Consider the following 24,480-nt stretch of genomic DNA (forward strand, 5'->3'; position numbering starts at 1 on the left):
GTTTCTTTATCATTACAACTTCTAATGCTTTAAAACATCAAAATTTATGAAAATATTAATACAAGAGTAGCCGACTTAGTTTGAACAAGTTTAACATTCACTCATTTACTTTTAGCGAGGCCGGCACGTTTGTCTAATACACGCATCCCAACTCCTACTGTATTATATTTGTCTCCTTATGATGGTAACACAATTGGAAAATTGTGCTCCAATTTGTCTGATGTGTGGTCATCTCCACATGGACACGCCATTGCCTCCCACTGGGGAGAAGCCTGGCCCTTGGCGTTCAATTTGGAGCACTTTCCTAAGTATGGATCTCATTCTTGCCCTTCAGTTTCGAGGACGGCAAACATCAGATGCAGATATAGCTCTCTCATACACAAGACCGATGTCAAAGATTATGCAAAACTACAGCGCACGATTCTTCTATTTACACCAAATTCTATAACGTATGTGTCTGCTCGTGAGGACTGTAATTAAAGAGATAAAATAGGGTTTGAGGGCTGGATGGGATAGGCTGTTGAGCTAACAGAATAAAAGAAATGACCTTAGGATAGTCAAGACAGAAAAGAAAGCACACATCTCTAACTGACCACTCATGCTCCATCAGAATCATATTTTTTCCACTTCATGCTTGGTTTGCCAATGAACCTTTTCCCCCTCTGTAAACAAAACACATATTTGCACAGAAAATTACATATACAAGGAGATGTGCGCTTTACACTCAATGCTTTGGACACTGCGGCTTCTCCAAATGGAGCACAACAAGGGCCTTTATATCTAGTTACGGACAAAGTGCACTTCAGCATGGCTAAGTGGTTTTAGAGGGGGTAGGGACGGAGGTGGAGTCAAGATCCGTCTTGACATTTCTTGCACCACAATTCCGTAGGATAGAGAATTCAAAGACAGATGTGAATACTTACAGAGACAAGCTTTAAAGAGCATTAAACAATACACTTTGGAATCCAAAGCAAAGGGTGTCACAAATGCATCTCCTGAAAAAACTACAGTGGGACACTGTAGAAATTTTGATGTTTATAGGTTATAATGTGGCCTCCTTGCTGAACAGTCTGGGATGTTGCTGGAACACATGGCACAACAACTGCAATGGAATCACATCTGACATGTATATATTCCAACTACATTTTATAAATAGCTTAATAAATGCTATGCTCTCCCGCACCACAATAGTATTACTGTGGAAATAAATGAAAGGAGACGGTTGCCCTCTGTCTCCTCAGCACACAACGAAAGGAGAGTTGATGGTAGTTAGGTATACTTGCAACTAATATGGGAGGTTAGAGATGAAAGAAATTGTCTCACCCAGATGGGAAAAAGTCTGCTCATTTAACTTAAACCCCTTAAAAAAACTAAGTAAAGAAACAAAGTTCTTTGTGGGTACTCTCTAAAAGGAGAAACACATTCACTTTTCAACATTTCCTCTCAGCTTAAGACAGCAGTGAAAGAGCCAGTGATGGGAAAAGGTCAATTAGCTTATTAAAGCATATTCAGGTAAAGGTGATGTCATGCTGTTGACATGCAATATTCCTTCCCTAGCTCTGGTATGACAGTGTGCTTACATTCAGTAACATTTGCAATTTACACAAAAGGTAAATGTGAAATGCAGTCCAGCAAATATATAGGTCTTTGCAAAGCTAACTAGCTAGCAGACAGACAGACAGACAGACAGATAGATAGATACAGTAGATAGATAGATAGATAGATAGATAGATAGATAGATAGATAGATAGATAGATAGATAGATAGATACACTGTTTGAAAAGTCTGTAGAAATTCAATTCAATTTTATTTATAGTATCAAATCATAACAAGTTACTATCACAGATAGAGTAGGTCTAGACCACACTCTATAATTTACAAAGACCCAACAATTCCAGTAATTCCCCAAAGAGCAAGCTTTTAGAGTGACAGTGGTGAGGAAAAACTTCCTTTTAAGGAGAAACCTCAGACTAACGCTTAATTTCCACCATTTGCGGAATGGCTGTGGAACGGCTCCGCTGCAGAACGGCTCCGCTGCGGAGCGGCTCTGCCGTCCATCAATACCCACCAGGTCCGGATTTGTTGACAGCTTACGAGGTCACTGTCACGAGGACCCACGAGATCTCGCGAATTCACGTAGAATAGAACCACAAAACCAACAACAGTTTGTTTCCATCCGGAGCAGTAGAGTGGAAACAACTCTGTGCTGTGTTTTCAAGATGTAGTGCAGGGAAATATGATCCGCCGTGAGCACGGTGTATTTTATTTTGAACATTAACCAGATGTTTTATTTTCTTTCTGTGCTCGACTTCCTGTCTCGCACAATCTGAATTGTGCTGAATTGCGGCAGTGCTCTCCAGCGTCCGGCAAAAATAGAAGCTCTATGTATCTGCTCCGGAGGGCTGCGGACCGCCGGAGCTGGGACGCAGTCGGAACGCAGCCGTTCCGCAACCGGTGGAAATTGCGTGCCAGGCTCTTGGTAGGCGGTGTCTGACGGTGCTGGTTGAGGGTATGATAAACAGTGGCAATAATAGTCATAATAAAGATAATGGAACTATGACTAGAAATAGTCGTTGTAGTAGTTCATGGCGTAGCAGGGCACTGCAGGGCGTTACAGGATGTAGCAGGGTGTAGCAGGGCACTGCAGGGCGTAGCAGGACGTAGCAGGGCACTGCAGAGCGTAGCAGGGTGTAGCAGGGCATAGCAGGGTGCAGAGCAGGACCACGGTGACAGCTGCAACCATGATTTAGGTGCCACTCTAATCCAATGAAAACTGCTGCGCGAAAAAATATAAGGACTCAGTGTGTCAAAGGAAGTCTCCCGGCAGTCTAAAACTATAACAGCATAATTAAGAGCTGGTGCAAGGCAAACCTGAGCCAGTTCTATAAGGGTTGGTAAATGAATCTGACGACTATGAAGAGAAGCAGAGAAGAGGGGTGTCGTGTCTGAAGCTATATACCCTCTGCCGCCGGTCTAGGCGAACGCTACAACTCCTCACTCCCTAAATACTGGTTAATATACTGTGTTAATATGAAGGAATATTCTGTAAGGATTCCTTGCAGGTGTTTTTTCAGGGGACAGAAATGTCAATTTAAAGGCACATACTGATATACTGTAAATCTACAGAATTTTCCGAAATGTCCGTAAACTGAAAACGGAAAAGGTACTGGTAATTTTCTGCCAGGACATTATCTGTTTTTCTATGGATTTTTTTCTTACAGTATAGATAGATAGATAGATAGATAGATAGATAGATAGATAGATAGATAGATAGATAGATAGATAGATAGATAGATAGATAGATAGATTACGCGTAATAAAATGTGCCATATAGTATATGACGACCTGACTCTATAACTTTATTTCACTGCTAACCAGTCTCAGTGCCAGTACGACAACCACTGAAATCCACAGTTCATACCTCAACAGCTTCTAACACACGGGGAATAAATTGTGGCAAGGTGAAGAAAAGAAGAAAAAACACACAATTGGAAAAATACCTGCTGGCGTGGGCTGCAGAGAGGTCAGCTCATTGATACTGCTGGCCTGTCAACTGTGTTCTTTTTGAAACAAGTCCAGTCCCAGGGGTCACTGCAGGGTAGCCACTGCCCGCCAACATTTGTGTTACTTTTTTATGCCAGCCTCCGAAACAACAACTTGAGACAATTTCAAGCTTTCCCTTTGCCACCTAAATCATTGCTTTTTCACTATTATTATGGCAGTTCTTTAAATGCTGATTAGTTTATTTTATTATAGGTTACATTAGGGTCTACCCAGCCTTAATCAGGTATATAAACAAGCATGCAATCCTTAAATATCAGTACATGTTGCAGTAATATCAGTAGAACTACAGAAAATAAGTTTACTGGTACATATAACCCCTAAACCTTTTATTTAATTTCTGCTTCCTGTTGTGAATTTAAGCGCACAAATATGTAGTTTTTTTAAATGCACTGATCAAAAAAATGTTGGGATGAAATGAAGTGTATCTTATCTTACATTTGTTGTCCACTTCTGGGCCTATTACATATACTGTACAAATCATATGCATCTTGATCTGATTGATTGATTGATTGATTTTATTTGCCCATTTCATTATAAAATACTTTGCACCATACATTAAAAACAAAACAAAGTCAGGATAACACAATAAAGCCCTGAGGCTTATTTCCATTGTGGTCCCTTGATGTGAACACAATTCTAACACAGATTAGCAGACCTTATATCAGCATTAGAGGTGTTTGTGTTTCATGTAGTCTGGATCAACAGGAGTACATTTCTACAATAATTGCGTGACATCCAGCGGCGGTGTCCATCACCTTCTGCTCTGTGTGTGTGTGTGTGTGTCGCTGTTCTCAAACTCCGTTCTCTCCTGGAAACAACAACAAACTCCGAGCTAGCAAGCTACAAGCTGAAAAAAACAAGTTTTTGAAGAAAATTTGGATCGCGCAAAAAGACGGGTTCTTTCTGGGAATGATTGTAAAGATTTATAAAGAATATGTTTACCACTATCTAACTGGGACCGATTGGGATTTGCTATGGACAAAATATACACACAGCCATACACTGGTTTGCAGGGTGCAAATGTTACACTAAAGCAAGTTCCTTCCCGATACTATTTTGCAATGCTACTGTTGCTGCACCCGGAGCTTAGCGCCACCCAAGACAATTGTGATTGGTTTAAAAAAGAAATGTGAACAACCCAGAGCATTTTTTTCCCCCAGAAAGTATGTGTGGAGTGGCCAGATCTTACTCTTCTATCTTACTAGCGCTGTGGCGATAGGTCTGGCAATGCAAGACTACAGTAGGTTTCATGTATTGATCAGATAACAAAATAAAAAGGCGTCGGTTTGCTCCAAAAAACTTCAAACAAGTTTCTAGCATATTACAGCTTCCAGTATCATATTATGATAACAGTTACAAAAATATGTTCCTCCAGTGTTATGATGAAAAAACAGCTTTTTAAAGAAGATGTCATCTTAACATAGATGCTGCTGTTCTGCAGTGATCTCGCTATGGGATTTAACACTAATGCAGGCAACCAGGCCTGCTCCATCACAACGTCTTCCTCTAATGAACAGTGAAACGCTCCATTGACCAGGAGGAGGGAGGGCGCTGGGTTTGAGATCGCAGCAGATCTGTCTACAACGCTAATGATCATTGCGGTTAAATTCAACTAATTAGCCACATGCATGCCTGCTGAATTTGCTGCTGGTTTCAGATACGCGACAAGAAACACTGAGCTGGTGGTTTCAAACGCGGAGACATCTTGAAGTGCAAACAAAGATTTCCCCCACAGGCTCGTGTGGCCGTGTTCATGGCACCCAATATAAGTTAAAGACATTCTCATGCTTATGAGAGAGAGCAGGCAGTATAATTTAAATTCTGTTGACATTTACTGTCAAGGAGTATTAATTCACAGGCATCCTCTGCTGCATGGGCTTACTCAGCACCAGCGGGCCGCAGGCTCTGGAGAAAGACATGCTCCCTTTACTGTACTCTTAGCAGATTTCCCCTCAGACTGTTGCTGTGATCGGAGGCACACAACCCCCAACCCATAGGTCACAACCGCAAAACGCAGGGATATAGCCTGGTGGAATGTCATATATACAGGTTGTGTCCTCTAAGCACAGAGACACCTTCAGAATGCATTTTAGGGGATGTGCCTTTATCATCATCCAATGTCACAACAGAGAAGATTCCAGATTTCTTCAGTGCTCCACTTAGAGGAAAATATGAACCCAGTTTGCTTAGTGTGAGATCTATTTCTGACTGTTATCTGGCTAAGCATCACAGCAATTTCCAGAGGGTAAAAATAACACAAAAAACCATCTATTAAGACCATATAGCTCGTATCTGCGCGTTGACTACTCTACTGAAATTCATGTAGGGCATCACAGTTTTTAAAGAGAGGGGAAGAGAAAATGTCAATAAGATTTGACCTGATTTGATTTATTAAAACTCACAAGAAAGCAGATCAATTCCTAAGCTCATCTTTCTCCTGTTCACTCAAATTTTTTATTTAGCCTACTTTTTTTTAGATTAATATTTATGGGCGGCTATGATACATGCTCGTACAAAATGTGCATGCACATTTGTGTTCATATGCTCTTCAAAGTGCAACTTACCATGTGCATATGTACATGTACTGTATCTGTTGAAATAAAGTCTATTGGACAAGGCTTGTGCTTGGTTTAGCTTCTAGCAACGACACAATCTTGAGTGAATAATGTAGCCCCAATCAGCAGATGATCTGGGGCTAAAAACTTGAGGGAATATCAGGAGCCTTTAAATGTAACAGAGAACAATTACTTATTTGCACGGGGCTAATACATAATTTACTATATTTAAGGAAATGTGTAGTATGTGTGGAAAAAAATCCAGTTTGAAAAGAATCAAAGAACATAGTGGGTATTTTAATATGTGCTCAAATAAAGCACACAGTGCAGCAGAGAGATGCTTCTGCCTTTTTTTTTTTTAGCCATTATGCATTTTCACATTTAAATATTCAGGAAATAGGGAAATATTATAAGTGAAAGCTGATAAAAGCTCTTTTTTTAACTAGCAAAGGAAATTGTTCTCCTTTTATTTTCCTAAATTAAGAGACTTCTGAACATAAACCCTATTTTTGCTGGTGAATTGTGACCTAAATGAAGGATTAAACTGTGTATAGCAGAGCCTTTAACTGCCTGTGCTGGAGCTGTGACAGGTCCTTGGGAGATACACAGAGACTGCTTGCAACACATGTCATATATCATAGCTTCAATCTGTACCCCAACCACTACCTGCAAGCTACAAATGTGCACTTCTCCTGTCATTTCTGTAGAGACAGAAGAGGAGAAAAAGGGGGGGGGGTGGGGGTGGGAGCTAAAAACCAAATAGCTTTGCATTGTTTGTTTTTGTCTAGCCTACATTGTTTGAATCTGGGAGAAAAAGGAAATTATGTGATTTGAAAACATAACCAGGCATTTATGATGTTATTTATTCTATTTATTTTACCAGAATGATGCGAATGAACTACATTTCCATCATGAACACTGAATAGAGTTGTGAGGAATAATGCTTAACTTCTGAGTTGAAGGGCTTATTGAAAATTTAAAAAGGTTCTGGCCCTGACCTGTGTGCTGGTAAAGAAACACAGTCACAGGAAGTGACAATAACTTTACTTTTTACATTTTTTTTTTATTTAAAGTTCAATTATCCAGTTCATTTGCAACTGGTATTAGAATTAAAGTTATATTGCTGACAGATTGACCGAGTTTGAACAAAAATATCTTCAGAACAGACCTATTTGTCATTCGGCAAATTATCACACCTGATTACTATTTACATGTTGGTATTTCATTTATGTGTTGCAAATTATCTAAAAAATCTCAGGTATTAATCTCAGGTATTAAAAGCTATTTTGAAAGGAAACTTATTTAAAAGCTTATTTCATAAATATTTAGCCTACATTTTATCTCTAAAGGCTTCTGGGCAGAACACCAGCACTCCGTGAGACACAAGGCATATGCATCACTTTCTCTCACTTTAGGGAAACAGCATAAATTGTTTCTTGCTGATGTAATTTCTTGTGCTATTGTGTTAACCTATTGTAATGTATGATAAACACGCCATTATGCATGTCCGTGATAATGATTTCATGCTAATGTTATGCTAAGTCTTAAATAGGTTGGTAATTTGGACACAACTATGGGCATTTTTGTTTTACATTCAATTGCCAGTTTATAAGGTTCTAGGGTTAGAGTTAGTTAGTTATAAGTTCTAGTAACTTATAACTACTATGTATATGTATCTGCTCATGTCAACAAAATATCTGTATTCAGATTTATACCAAAATGAGCTGTTTCATTAATAATGTATACATGTGTGTAAATCTATAACATAAGAAAATAAATAAAATAACCTAATATTTTGATCATGTACCTAAATTAACCAAATAATAAAGCATGATTTCCATTTGAGTAAGTAAAAAAAGCTGTGTAACTGGTAATGCTCCAAGTGGAACTGAATAGTGGAAATGCAAGGTGGTTTTACAGTGGGAAAATAAAAGTCAAAACTAAAGTGTGTGTGTTAAATGTAAAGCTGGCCATAATAGCTCAAAAAAATACCAAACACACAGTTGGTCTGAGAGGTATGGAAAATAATCAGAGTATCTTTTGGCCATGTTGCATGTACATTTGAGACCTAAACTTCAGCTCGTCAGTTTCCTGTCAAGTTGACAAGGTGCCAAATAAGATGATGAGGTAAAAATAATAAGTTGTAAAAGGGAGTAGTAGTGAATCTGTAAGCATTCAAATACAACATCCTATAAATACTAGCATAATACAGGTTGTGATTTTCAGTTTCAGAGAGATGTATGATTCAACCTTTTTGAGGCTGCCGTTTGTGGAGTTGTCGAAGTGTATGCAAGGAGTTTCAAATATTTTGTCCATCCTATTCAAATTAGTGATGGTAGACTAAATATTAGAAAGTGAAATGAGTTGTCTGAGCATCTGGTGTTCAGACTTTGTTTCTCAGAACCTGTATTTTGCATTTTAAATAGGTAATATTTTAAGCCAAATCTCCCCAACACTTACCCAAAGGTCAGTTTGTGATATTGCTCAACAGTGCAATTCACTGCTTCTGAGCAGACTGGATACCAACTGCGTCTGCAAATTAAAGCATTCACTAACCAATCATACCACTTGAGCTTCAAGTGCAATGTGACAGGGCGCATGGGTGCCGTCACGGTAGCGCTGCGCTACCTTTTTTATATCTCAAACAATATGTTCTGTTACTTATACTGGTTTCGAATCCTCTGTTAAACTAGCCATTCATCATATTCCCCACAGTAATCCCATAGTTTTGCGCACATATTTAACATCTAATACTGCAGTGATTTGCTATAGCTACATTCATCTATACATCATTGTCTATTGTTTAAAACCATACAGATTGTCACAAACATCACCAGTTATAATAACCATGCAACACTTTTGTCTTTGTTAACTAATGTTTGTTTATTGAGTTTAAAAGGGGTAACATGATTTTTTGTCTTACCAGCATGTGCTCTCTTTGTTATAAGGGAAAGTTTGCCGCGATCCTTGAGTTTAAATGGGTCTAGGATCTCCGGGGTAACATGAAGTTAACCGGCATTTTAGGTATTACATTTTACAGCCAACAAGATGTCTTGTGGCTGTGGCTAATTGGAATTTCAATTATATAAATGATATGCTGTAACGGTCTAGCATCTTAGATATATTAATGTTGGCTGTATGGAGCTGTTACGGTCTATTCACCTGAGCCACCCCTGCATTGTGTTGTGTTGGTATGTTCCAATTTGAGGGGCGGGGCTTCAGGCTATATAGCCTAGCAGTAGTATTTGTTCGGGAGACAGAGCTTGAGGAAAACCTGAGGGAGTAGGACGTAAGTCTGCTGGAGGTCCTCAGTGTGGTGACTTGATTTAAGATCCAATTAGTGAACAGTTGTATATTTATATTATCTTATTGTTTTGACTCCCAAGTCAAGTTATTTTATTTCCTTGAGAGCATATATTTTTCTGTTTTCCTTAATTGTTTTGTTAATTTTTATTTCACGATTTTGCCTATGGGCCTTAATTGGGATAATAATAAAAGCCCATCATTTCAACATCATCTTTGACTCATCCTGAGTGTTTACATCTGCTCAAGACTACTCTTCGACATCTACCCTCAACATGCAAGATGAGTCACAATAAAAATCAAAATCCTTTATGGCAGACCCAACACCTGCCAGTTGCCTTAAAGTGATGGTTCGGAGTACTTTACCCTAGGGTCCTTTGCACCATGACCTCGAGCCAAACACCCCCCCAGAAGCTTTTTTCACCTGGGTCTAACACTGGGCGAGTTAGCGTAGAGTAGCGTTAGCTGCTGAGTAGCTTAGCGCGGGGCTAATGGACCCACGTTTGTATCTCTTAAATGACCCCACTAATAATGCCCGAAATGATACCAAAGGTCTACACTAGTATATATAGGTTATGCTCTCATAAAACGATGGATTGGAAAGTTTGTAAGTACACCAGAAGTTTATGAACACTTGCCTGCTCTCTTCTGCTCTCTGTTGCTGTTGCTGCTGCTGCTGCTGCTGCTGCTGCTACCTGCAGTTAGACGAGTGCTTAGGGCCGTCTATAAATTACTACACCGAAAAGAGATACAACAAAAATATGTATTAATTTAATGATTAAATAAGGTAATGTCTCCAAACTTACCTCAATTATTACTTGTCTCCTGCTAGTTATATTACAGCACTTACTTTAAAAAAAAAAGTTAAATTAAAAAATATTTTTGTTGCATCTCTTTTCGGTGTTGTAATTTGTAGATGTCCCTAAGCACTCGTCTCACAGCAGCAACAACAACAGCAGAGAGCAGAAGCCAGCAGGCAAGTGTTATTTACATAAACTTCGGTGTACTTACAAACTTTCCAATCCATCGTTTTATGAGTGCATAACCTATATATACTAGTGTAGACCTTTGGTATCATTTCGGGCATTATTAGTGGGGTCATTTAAGAGATACAAACGTGGCGTCCATTAGCCCCGCGCTAAGCTATTCAGCGGCTAACGCTACTCTACGCTAACTCGCCCAATGTTAGACCCAGGTGAAAAAAGCTTCTGGGGGGGTGTTTGGCTCGAGGTCATGGTGCAAAGGACCCTAGGGTAAATTACTCCGAACCATCACTTTAACTTTGTGGATAACGTTTTTTTGCTCAGTATCCAGTCATCATATAATGCTGCTGCAAATCAAATGGGCATGAGCATATAGAACAAACACACCTTGTTTCTGCAGAAAAGCCTTGTGCTGGATGAACAGGTGTTATGGCTAAATACCATGCAACTTCAGAAAGGAAATGTAGCAAGGCTAAATCCCACACTGCAACAACTAATTTATTTCCAAATAAGCATTTAAGATCACTAAACTAAATCAGAAGAGTAAAATACCTTGGTGAAAAATTTGCATTTATAAGATTATAATTAAAGTGAAGCCTCTCAGTGCATATAGTAAATTGTTTTTTACTGCTCTCTTGAATTAAACAGACATGAAGGATCCAGGTGGTAAATTTCATCCACTTATTTTTAATCAGCTTTTGTATTGTTTAAAGTTTTATTAAATGCTGAAAGGTTATGTGACGAAATAAATGTACACTATCAGTTTCTAACATTGTTTATGCTGGTTATGGTGAATTCAATGCTGTAGAGCTAAATATTTGCTTTACATTATAGATGTGGGAGAAAGTCTCATGGCAAAATATTTGATGAATCATTAAATCTCATAGAAACTATGAGCCAATATTCTATAAACATGAATATTTAAAACGCATTATGTGATTAATAACATGATTACACAGCTTTGTTGAATACTCGATTCTGATTGGTTGATTACGGCATTCTACAGTCTGTTATTTCTGAATAGCAGACCACTGCTACGAACAACACACCATTGCTATAGATGCAGGTCTGATAATAGACTCTGGAGGACTATTTCAAAATAAAAAATATAACATTAAATCATTATGTTGTCTATTTAATAAGCTGGATAATGTAGAGTGAGCAGGGTCACTATTGTGAACTAAAACCTTTCTGTATGATTCAAAACCTGCATCACCCTGTCAGGATTTAATTTGCAATAATGACCCGTGGGATTAGTTGGTCAAATGGTTTGAGCATAATCTCTTTAATGAAAATCTTAAATTAAATTAATACTTCTTTAGAAAAAATTAAAATATCTTTATATACAAATGACACAGTTTTATATACAGGTGCTTTATCATTAGAGACAGATTTTGCTCTGCCGCACAACTTAGCTAGCTGAATGATGAGGACACGGTGGCTGGAGTTTACCAGAGAACCAGTTGTAAGAGTGCCCAAAACAACCAAAAGGCTGGCAGTCAAAACTAGCTACTAGCAGTTTTTACTAGCTTAAAACTGTGGGTAACGTTTCTCTCTTCAGGCTTCCTTTTTAGTCAATAGTCCTTTCCCTCCAACTCTCTCTCCCCTTCTCCTTTTCTGAACCTGACCTATCAGCTGAACTAGGGTCAAAATCTTTCCGCCATGAACTCCCCAGGAGTCTCTCCCATGTTAGTCCTGCAGGGTTGCTACACATCATCCTGGAAGTCCTGTCCTTTGACTTTGACGGACCCCTGCCGGTTGTTTGTTAGTGCTTGGTGAAGCTATGGGACCAAACATTGCAGGGAACACCTGTGATTGAAAGTTCCGCCCTTGGTCTGAGTGTAGCTACGAGGGTGTTCCAAAGCAGCTGAACATTCCTTCAACCAAGGCCTCAGCCACGGTTGTCGCCTCTTGGTCAGTAAGGGGGTACCCCTCAAGCTATTTTATAAAGTAGTCAATGGCGATGTGGCCCCAGCATATCAACAGCCACTCTGTCCATGGGTGCCCCCACACGGTGCTGCTGTAAGGGTGTGCGAGAATGACCTTGGGGGCCGCCAAGAAGGCTGAATGTCTGTCTCAGCCATCTCAATGTCTTTGTCACCCCAAAGTGACCAACTCTGGGGCTTCCATGATGAACTTCAAGCACTTCTCCAGTGACTGGCTCATGTCAGCACCTCTTCAGAACTTCTTCCTGTAGTTCCACTCCAGGTCATTGAGACCAGAGACCTCTGACAGTGGCAGACTGGTCAACCACATGTTCCCAGGTTGGCCAAATGTCTGTTTCCAGCCGCCCCATGACCATTTCCCCACCATCGACTGTGTTGCTGTTGAGGGTAAATGGCAGCTCTGTGTTGGGTGCAACCAGCTTCAGGTACTGTTTCCGTTGGTGGCAGGCTGCATCCTTATCTGGTCTCCACTTGTAGGGTTTTGGGCATTGCACAGCCTGAACGGCATGGTAGTGTCCTGCCACAGGCAGTGTATTGTTGTATATTAGGATAATTTGATGGCTTGAGTCCTGTTGCTAACTGTTCCTAGTTCATACTTGGTTTTATGAAGTAAGTAATTGCTTAATAATTATGATGTCAAACAACACTTAAAGAGATATTTTGCTGATTTAAATCCAGCTCTGTGTCATGGCAGTGTGGGCAGTGTGCCAGTGCATAAAGCTCCCAGGGGAGGTCTGCCAAGAGCCACTGGATGCTGCAAAACGCCTCATGGCCTCAGGTTTGCCGTGATCCGTGGGAAGCCAAACACTGTTTATCTAAACACACTGCCCACACAAAGATGACACAGAGCTGGATTTAAATCTGGCAATGTATCCCTTTAAGGACATTGCTGTTCAATATGTTAGCAGTGAATTTGCTTGCCGATGCAGTCCAAAGTTATGTTGACTGTGAAACTTACAAAAAGTTCTGAATAGACTCATTACTGTCAAAAATCACCTCTGTTACACCTGATGCAATGAACGAACAAGCGAATGTCAGATTGTTTCAGTGGTTCTCAATAAAGATGTCCTAACCTGCTCCGTGCATAGCAAACAGGCTAAGCTACGTGTCACTTCTTTGAAAAACTGCTTGCCCTGGCTCTATTTTCGCAAAGTTTCGCACACTTCCTCCAATTTATTGTTCAAAATTGACACTGAAACTGGACTCCAACTATAAAGAAACAAGGCTGACAAAAGGTAACTTACCTTGCAAATGTTAGCTGCTTGTTAGCAGAACAATAGTAAAGTGCCAACCTGATTTTAAGAGGAACAAAGCAGTGAAAGGCAATGTTGACAGGCTTTCTCAGGGATTGTTGACTGAATGACAACAGTGTTGGCTAAAAGGGTTGTAACAATGACAGGAAGTTATATTTACCTTCACTCCTTCAATTACACTACTTTGACCCTCTCAATAACTGTGGTTGACTGAAAAACAGCAGTGTTGGCTTAATATCACAAAAAAAATCGAATCCCCTCCTTGCGGGGCGCAATCGCTCGTAGCATACCTGGACATTTTTTCACGTTTCATCTGCCACAGATGCTCGCTCACTGCGAAGGAAGAGTTGTGTCACACAGACACACGCTTGTGTGTCATTTCCATATTGAAAACATTGCACTTCTCATCTTAACATACTTTAGATAGATAGATAGATAGATAGATAGATAGATAGATAGATAGATAGATAGATAGATAGATAGATAGAGAGATAGAGAGATAGATAGAACCATTATTGTCATTATACAAGTGCATAATTGAAACTTTGTCTGGCTTTCTTCTCAGAGGGAGTCTGTAGATTTGTTTTTTTCCTGCCTGATGCTGCTTGCTGACTGTACATGCTAGCATAATGCATCACTTTAAGGTCAGACAGGTGTCAGCAGATGCTACATAGGTAATCACTGCAATGACATTTCAATTTAAAGTCATTGTGTCATTTTGTGAGTGGTTGAAAGTTGTCTTTAAACCACCTTTAAACTAAATATCATGATCGGAGCTCTCTAACATGCTAAACATACCAGCAAAGTCTAAGTTATTCCATTTATTTTGATTAAATTGTCTACTTCATTACCTTTCTTGTTTCAAGTTGCGGAGAGTTTTTCTTTTTTATTATACCGGTACCCCACAAGTACACTACTATTAGCAAAGAAAAAGAACATTTAGATTGTTAAATCACTGTTGTTCACCTTTAAAAATCACACAGTGCTTCTGCACGATAGACTATTGTTTTATTAAAGGTTGGAGTGACACCATGATCAGCTCATGCAAAAACACTTTTTCATGAATTATAATTTGATCCCTGCCATGGAGAATGAGCAGGCTCATGCTGGCTTCTCAACTGCTGACACTGCCGGTCAACGAGATGGTTTTTTCCTCTCCATGGGTGTATCTTAACTCGAAATAGAGAGCATTGGCAGGTCCTAAATTGGTGGCATTTTGTGGTCTTTAAAGAAAGGAGACTCATTAAAACTAACCCAGAGAAGCCTTCAAGTTTCCTCCATCATTAGATGTAACAGCAGATAAGTATAATTATAGATCTGGGTAACTTGTGTTGTCAATTTAAAAGTGATGGAGCTGCATAATCCCCAACCTTGTAATTGGCCAATGGCCCCTCCAGCGTCAGGCCTGTTTTTAATGAGTGTTAGGCTGAGCAGAGGTACTCACAGAGTTGGTCACTGCTGAAAGCATGCATGATATTACTTCTGTTGTAAATCACCCAGTGCTACTCTTGTCACTTTGAAGTCTAGCTACCTATTTTGTTTAATATGACTTACATTATTTTGTATATATATTATGTCTTTGAATGACAAAGCGTAACTGTGTATACACATTGAACAAGTACACAGGTAACAATTAAAAGCAATTCAGATGTTGTTGAGGCTTTTTCAGAACAGCTAGTGTAATGCTGTGGTATAATCTACATCTACATGATCTAAAGGAAATGTTTCATTCATTTAAATCTAATTAACAATTTCCACTACCTCCTCTGAACACTGAGACTCCCAGTGGTAATTGACTAAAGTAATTTCACATTCACATTTTATACACTGTCAATACAGTCTTAAAAGGTCAACACAGATGTGCCTTAACCATTAAAAGCCTCTAGATACTGGACCTTAAAAACCTCAGACTGCATTTGATTCTCTTTAAAAAAAAAAATCCTGCTTTCTCTCCCAAAATCAAAAAGTCAGTAATATTTTTTATTCTACAATACGATCTTAATGGCTAATTCCCTTTTTTCTATGTTTGGGTAACTTTGAGAATCATTGCTCCCTTAAGGAGTTATTAGTAACTAAAAAACGTGTTTGTTTTATTGATGTGAATAGTCAAGGTCTATCACATTCAACTGTGGTTTTCCGCTGCTTGTGTCTTTTAGTGGTCTGCTTAGTGCTGCATGAAGTTCAACTTCCGCCAGCTGAGCGCCCACTTCTGGTTTAGCACTCTGGCTAACTTTAATGAGGATTAAATTATTTAATTGTGCAACTCTTTTAGACTTTAAAAATGTTATTGAAGGATGGATCAAATTCTGATAGTGAAACAAGTCATTTCCCGGGGGTTGAGACACATAAAAAGATGTATCTACTGATTTACAGACATCTCTGTAAGCCTATGGTAAAAAAAGTATTTTTGGGCATCATTTAGTGGTTTAGAGGGTCTGGCTAGTCTACACAGCGTTCTGGGATAGGAAAAAACCTGCTCTGGTTTATTGGCATTTCTTTAAACCAATCACAATTGTCTTGGGCTGGAAAAGCCATGGTGCCGATGCAAAATAGTCTCAGGAAGGAACTCGTTTTAGTGGAACATGTGTACATTCAAAAGTTGTTTTAGTCATGCAACAGAAAAATCAGATTGGACAGATAGTCTAGCTAGTTGTCTGGATTTACCCCGCAGAGATCTGATGAGCAGTTAACCATGGTCCTCATAAATCCACCGGAGTTTAAAATGCCAACACAAAGGAAGCCCAAGGCAACGGATATCCGGCCTAAATGAGCGAAATCCGGCGGCACTTCCGTCCGCAACGGAGCAATCCAACTAGACTAGGCATCATGTGACAGACAAGGAAAGTTAGAATTCCACTGTTCAGCCTCTATGTCAAATTGTCTGTCACACTTCCCAGGGGCCTGGTTTAAACATCCATACGGCTATTGTAAGTATACAACTTAACAAAATATATAACAAAGGTCTAGTCATTATAATACAATTTAATGCAGAAATTCAACATATATCTTTAAAAAGAATATTGAATCTGTGTCCTACAAAGAGATAACTATACCAGTGTCAGCTGGGATTAATTTATGTCTTAATATGAGTAATTTAGCCAGCAAAAAAAATAATTATATATATTTATATATATATATATATATATATATATATAAATCTCATATATATCATATATATATATATATATATATATATATATATATATATATATATATATATATATATATATATATATATATATGAGATATATATGAGATTTCTTAGAACAGTTTGTAAAGAATTGACTCCTAAGCCACAAACATTTCTTGCACTACACTTTAGGTCTATTAAATAATATTCTGATAGCATCAATAGGCCTATATAACTTTTATGAAGCCAAAACACTACTGCAAAATACCTTTAAAGTCAGAGGTCCATTATGTATTTACTGTAGATAACAAATCCTATAATAGATTAAACATGCAGATATACTATAGATAATCAATCTTGGAATTGAAAAAAAAAAACACAACTTATGGAGATTTGTCAAAGAATCATTGAAAGAAAATTTTAAATCTTCAAATGAAAACTTTGAACAATTTGGCCCATGACTAGAATCAGCATGACAATATAGATGAAAAGAAATCTCTGTATCATAGGGGAAACTTTAACTACAGCCATTCTAGGTTATTTTATCACATACTTTTGGAAACACTAAGCATGATTAACCATTGGAGGATATGGCTGAAGTAGGCATTTAACCATAAAATTGCAGTCACCCCCCCACGAAAACAGATCAAAAAGAGTGGTAAAAAGGAGCACAGTGGTGCCACACATGTGGTCGAGGGTTTAAAAAATTAGCAATGCTCAACTGGAACGGAAGTAGCTTGCAGTGACTGCCACAGCAGAGTTCCTCTAATCATATGTAACATCTACCTTTGGAACGTAGTGGAGGGAGTTTACAATAAGCTTAACCCCTACTTTTATATTGCACTCAGCAGGTTTCCCCTTCCATGTTGGGCACTTTGAACACTATTTTGTTATTCTGACTTCACTTGGTTTAATAATCTGCAGTTCCCTGTTTTTTGTTTTGTTTTTTTCTTTGTCTTTTTTCTAAAACTCTACCTCGCACGACTTTGATGTGTTGGGGAATACACACTGTAGCTGATTAAGTCGGCTGGTGTTTGACAGGTTAACTAGTAAAACCTCACAGCAGAAAACACTACATATAGAGGTTAAGTTTTCTGACTTTTATTAAATCCTAACCATCGCTAAAAGAGAACTAGAATTTAAGTGTGAAAACAGAGTTTTTTGTAAGGTCATGGAAGGGAATTGGTTGATGGTGATAGTGTAGGGGAATTAGGGAGATTCCCTCCCACTGACCCATTTGAAAGCACGCAAACGGAGGTTGTTTGAGAATGTGGCGGTCATCGTGATGTGGCGCTTTTAGCGAGGGTCGAGCTTTCAGGAGCTCTGTGGAAACGTGGGAAGAGAGAGCTGTGAATTGATTGAAGTTTGTACATAATTCTGCATCAATGGCCTCCTCTGTCCCTGCGCTGAGGACTGAGAAAGAGACAGGGTTCGATTGCTCAATATTCATCTAAATTTTTTCCCCTGGATAGGCACAATATGGTGGGCTTAATTAACTCCTCTCAAAGGTGAAGCAGTGCGCACCATCTGCTGTGAGACAATCACATTTGTATGCCTCTCTGAATAATCCCGTTACTCTATTTAAGCAAAGCAGTATGCCGGGGTAGAGAAGTCTGGGTAGAATAGAAACACTTCTCAATCATATATCACTTAAAAAAAAAATCTAAATAGTCTTTAAACTGTTGAATGTGTTTTATTTAATCACACATTGCACCTTTATCTTGCCAGCAAAGACAGAGAAGTTGGTTTCCACAAGATTTCCACAACTGTCCAAAAAGGAAACATTTAAGCATGAAATAAGCATCGTAGTCCATTGAGACATATTTCTCTGATCATTTCATACATGTTATGGCTAGACAATTATATTCTTTAATATATCTGAAGGACCACACATTGCAATCAAGGGCCTGCTGAACTTGCCCTAAAGCCGGGTCATTATTTGATCTTTGTGCATCTTAATCTGATTATCTCATTGTGGAGGTAAACTTCAGACTCAATCTTGTTAGCAGCTGGCCAAGATGGATTACGACAGCCAGTGAGGTGGAAAATGAACTGAGCAGTTCAGCTTTGGACTTGCTCTCTTTCAAGATACTCACCACCACTACTTCAACTCCTTCTGCTTTTCTTTCTGTTGGCCCTTCAAACGAGATATTATCCTCAGGAAAAGCATTGGCTTGCCCCCTCCCCACACACCCTTTTCTTTAGCTCTGATGCTTTAACTAAGTGAGGACAATGGCAAAAAAAAAATCCTGACCTCTCTTAAACATTCAGATTTTCAGACACACCGTGTTATGAGAAGATTGTAAAGTGGCTAGAACCTTAACTCCACAAAAAGACAAATCTTGCCCTGAAAGGCTTAAATTCTAAGACTTTGTGTTTCGGCTGTTGTTGGGCCATTTTGACCAAAACATGCAGTAACCCGATAGGTCGAGAGAGGTATGCGTTGCCTCGATTCTCATCTTAAATGAAGAGGGTTGGTTTTTTGCCTTTTCTTTTTTTTCCTCCTTAAATTATGCAAATGCCTTAGATGTGTGGTCCTGCTTAAGACACTCAGTTTTGCTTGTGGTCTTATTGCGGTATTGAGTGCCTTTACAGTGAATGCACACCACAGTCCGCAGCACAAAAAGTCCCCCTAAAGGCTGAAAGGAGTTCAAAGCATTCAAAAGACAAAAAGGACTAAGCTGGGATTTTTTTATGTACACTGAAAAGAAGAATAAAATATAAGTTCCCTATTGGTGCCTGTTATGGCAGTGGCACCCATATTAAAGCATTATTACGACATAAAGGCTGCCTGAAATTTTCCGTGCGCACCATATGCAAAAAAAGAAATGAGAATAACTTAGAAAGGCGGTGATTTTGTAACACGAAGCATGAATGCTCTTTTTGACACACTACTGAGGGAACAAGGAATTCAAAAGAGGTTATATTCGATCAGGTTTTCTGCCTCAATAGGTTATAATCACTCCTAAAGTATTGAGCACTACACAGAGAAGAGAGCTTCTAAGGAGGCTAATCAGCAGGTTTTCTCCCTATTATCGTTTCCCATCTGAGGGTAACAGCCCACAGAAGTACCCCCTTCTATTGATTATCTGGACTGGAATTTAAATATTAATACACTGCCCGGCCCTGCTTGGCACTCTCTCTAGAGCTGGGCTGCATGGCAAAGCACTCATTCCCCAGATTAAAAACCCCCTCGTCTTTTTTTTTTTTTTAAAGCACAATCCTGCTCTCTTTTCAGCTATAAGAAAAAAACTTCAAGGGGGAAGTTGAGAAGAGAAAGGGGCCAGAGCTCTGTGTCTCTGCAGTGAATTCAAAGACGACACTTTTCCTCCAGGCCTGGGTCTGCTGAAGATGCAGGAATCACACAGCAGCCATTTAACCGCTGCTGTCTAACATAGAGAAATAGAGACGGAGCAGCTACGTCCTCTGTTTGCCTGCTCAAGTAAAAACGGAGGATTCATTGAGCTTTTAACCTGTTTTAGCACATGAATTACGTTAGAAAATAAGGCAATACATATTCCAAATTGTGGATTTGAAGAAAAACTTTGCAATGTAAACACTCAACAACAGCTGGCTAAAATAGTTGAAGAAGCAGCCGAGATTAATATAATGTGATAGTTTCTCGTATGTTCTGTACATTACATCCATGGGCCCAAAGAGCCTTGTCCACTCGACCTTGTGAATGAGCACATTTGCCTTTAGGGCTGGTTCTGCAGAGAGGGGACAAAAGTGTGTTGACATCAGTACTGGCTGGGCAACCCAAACACACAAGTTATGGCCCCACTTGACACAAGTGTAGTGAGCCACAACAGAGAAAAAAATGGGTAACATAGACTGAATAAGAGCAGAGATGTTTGGTCAGTGAGATAAAAGGGTTAAACCAAATACGGGTCAACAGGCATTTTAGACATCTTTATCATAGACACAGCATTAAACATCATATTAACAAAAATAGATAATAGGTGTATGTGACTTTAAAAATCCAAGTGATTTAATTATGTTTACCGCTCATATTATGGTCAGAGTGATCGTCCAGTAATCATTGTCATATAATGAAGTGATCAACCCAGAGCACAAGACAAACAATTTAGCAAAATGTTAAGTCCCCATCTCACACAGTCAGAGCGATGTCCATTAATACACCTACCTTGATTTGCATTTGCTCTAGCTTTCATTGTTATAGTTCATGAATGAAAAAAGTCGTAACTTGGGCCCCTAAGTCAATCAGCTCTTTCACTCTGAAATTTGGGCCTAAGATACATAAAGCTTTACCTCCCCGAATAAAATGTGTTGAGGCTGTAATTGAGACTGTTGCTGAAGTTGGAACGACTGTCATTTCTGGGTGATGGTTATTTCTTTTTGCACAGCACACATTATTCTTGATTTAAATACTACCCAGAGCCTGTACAGTTTGCATACTGTATATTCCCCAACATTTGCCATAGCTAAATAGTTTGGCTAAATAGGTTTCTTTAGGAAAATGAGATAAGAAATCAATATCATGCTCATGGAGTTGGGACGTGCTTAGTCTAGCTTAGTATGAACACTGGAAGCAGCGGGAAACAGCTAGCTAGCCTAGCTCTGTCCAAAGAGGAAAAAAAACACTCACTAACACTGAGCAGAACACTTAACACTTTGTATAGCCTTTGATGTAACCTTTACATGAAAAAGAATATAAAAAATATTCAGGATTTAAAGGGGGAGTAACATGGTAGAGCTATTTCTTGACAAAAAAATAGTTCAGAATCTCTGGTTGTTGCCTGATACTGTCAGTGCAACACATTCTCACTCCCAACTCATCTCAGGACCAAACTCTGGCGAGATCTGGCAACACAGAGAAGCTAACGTCAGCTAACATCCGTGGATGCCCTGACAAAACTAATCTCTGTGATGCTAAATATGTCTTTTACTCTTGTAAATATCTAAAAGCAAAAGAACATAATAATAAATTATTCAAATATAACTTTTTATTCATCCACACGATGCTCACTACACGTTCAAACGAGGCCATGCCCCTTTAGGAGAAAGGAAGTGTGTACCGTTTCATACCATTGCCGCTGCTTGGAATGTGCTATCTTTAGTATAGAGGATCTTTGGTTTCACCAACTCATCAACTGATTGGGACCAGAGCAAACAGTGTGGTGTGTATGTATGTATCATTTTTTGCCCTTTGGGCGGATCAAATGAACCGAACTACAGATGGGAAAGCAAAATTAAACTGAAATTGTTTGTTATTTTAGGTTGTCCTTTCTTTCAGGTGGATAAAATACGTTTTTGCTGCTGCCCCCATCGACAGCAATACGTTGCTTTGCTTCCGTATCGGGACTCTGGCCTGCTTCTCCAAACTGAGGACGTGCCAACTGCCATCTACTGTAGGTACTACACTGACTATGGATAAGTACCTCATACAACCCCACTTCAAAATATCCGAACCATCCCTTTTAATACAAGTATAAAGAGCTAATTCTGCTTTTTTACAAGTTTACAGTAACAAAACATATACGAATGATATGCCAAATCTGTGGTCCAAGGAATATAACACACAAACACCTTGACTCTTTTAGGTGACGACAGAACTTTTTTGTCCCATAGGACCATCAAAGTTGCTCGTCCCTACACATCCTAATTATCTAACCTCATTCCGAGTATTAGTAGAGCTTTTTCTGATTAAACTGTCTCAGAGAGGTGAGGACCTCTTCATACACCTCTGCCACATGATAATGTGACAGCAAAGGCCATTAATGCAAGAGCACAGAGGTCATTAGCATCGCTCCATGGTGTAGCATAAAGTAATCACCTCCTGAGATCTGTCTCCTGTGACTGCTGTACTGTCTGTCCTCCCCCTGTGGTTATTCTCTACACGTGTAAGGTCAGTTAATGATGGTGGACAGAGATATCTGACCAGGGGAGCCGCTCTGGCAGCTGATTATGCTCCGCTCCCGACACTTCTTAACCAGCCATGGGATGACGAGGCCGACACTGTTAAGGATTTTTAACATTCCCCGCTGCTCATCAAAGATGTTGCAATGAGAGAAAGCTGACCATAAATTGGGATTTAGCTATTAGGTGTGAAGCTCTGGTTTTTCCGGCAACATTTCTAGAGGGCTTAATGAATGATGTCTCAGCATGCCAGAACATAAAAATAACATTCCTGATTCATTTTAATGTAAAATTGTAACTGTGAATTTTATCCCAATTTCTCCATCTAGTAATGGCCAAATTTAATGACTCAGTTGTGTTATGGGGGAAGCAAAAGCACAGCGCTGGAGTGATCACACAACCCAGTATTCACAATTACATCCAGTGTTGCATTGGTGTGGGAGTTCAGAGTTTGCGTCCTTGCACAGACCTGCAATTAACGCCTCACCTTTCTTTTAACTGTAACCACTATTTTTCCCTAGCCTATTTTGGTTGGCTAACACCTTTCATACTTTCAACATAATTAAATTGCCATTAGGATCCAAAAAAGGATTTATCTAATGTTAATGTTGCCTAATAAAAATTTGGGTTATTTACCATTATGTGTTTTAACATGCATGTAATTGAAGTAATTAACACTGTATAGGCTTCTGGTTCCATTTCTATGACCACTGAGTGATTTGCCAAACATACATTTTTACTATTCTCTATGATTCATTCACCTCATAAAACATGATAGCAAATTAGCTAAAGAGTAATTATATCAATATTGATATAGGTTATTCTAGCCTTGGTATTATTTGGTATTGGAGTGGAACCAAATTGTGTGGGAACCAAATTGTGTGGTATTGCCTTCTCCTAACAAATTATGTAATTGCAAGAGAAATAAATAATAACGGTGTAAAAGCCACTACCAAATAAAATGTAAAAACGGTGGTATTGGATGTAAGAAAAAAATTGTCATTTTGCTGAATCATCCAATATGGACATTTTTGTCCAGCAATAGGGTTGAATTGCAATATAATACCATCATAATCTTAAACCAAAGACAATGAGTTCAATGTGTAAATATTGAACATAATGCACATCTGTACTAATTCAAAGTTAAAAAATCTCTGAGAGTTAGATTTAACAGTAAGAAAACTGGACTGAAATGAATGTATCACTATATTGTGTAGATTTGATTGACTAAAACCGTCTCTGAAGTAAGTGGCTTGTTGTGAGAAATGAATGGGCAGCATTGGTGTCTCGTCATTCATATTTTCAAGTGTGTGGTCTGAGCATCAAGGGCGTGATTGGATCAAAGCAGATGAATTCGCCAGATCTAATACCCAAGTTCCTTTAAGTACCTTCAAGAAACCCAGGGTGGCGTGTTAACATTCCTGTTGCTGTGAGGAGACCAAACAAAAGGAGACAGCAGTGACAGTTTAGCATGGTTGACAAACAAAGATACAAAAGAGAACATCATACCAGAACAATACATCAGTACAGCTGATGTTTCTCCTTCACACACATGGCATCCTAGTCATTTTTCTTTGAGATGTGTGAATGATGTTTGCCACCATCCTTCAAAAAAGGACATAATGGAGGTTGGGGAAGTCGGAGAGACTTGGACACTCCAGGGAGCTCATTACTGGACCTATTAATCTGTTATTTGACCCCAGCGAGAGCACTCCCCAATCTAAAAAAGACCTATGCTTCCTTAATCCAAAGATAAAAACAAAACCTCCACTGTGTCTCGGGGATCAACGCTCCAATTCAGACAACAAAGCAGCGAAATAACATCAATGCCTTAAATTGGTTTGTTCTCAGTGTTAGATAAAAGCA

Source organism: Perca fluviatilis, chromosome 9, assembly GCF_010015445.1.
Source record: "Perca fluviatilis chromosome 9, GENO_Pfluv_1.0, whole genome shotgun sequence".
In the NCBI taxonomy this organism is placed as follows: Eukaryota; Metazoa; Chordata; class Actinopteri; order Perciformes; family Percidae; genus Perca; species Perca fluviatilis.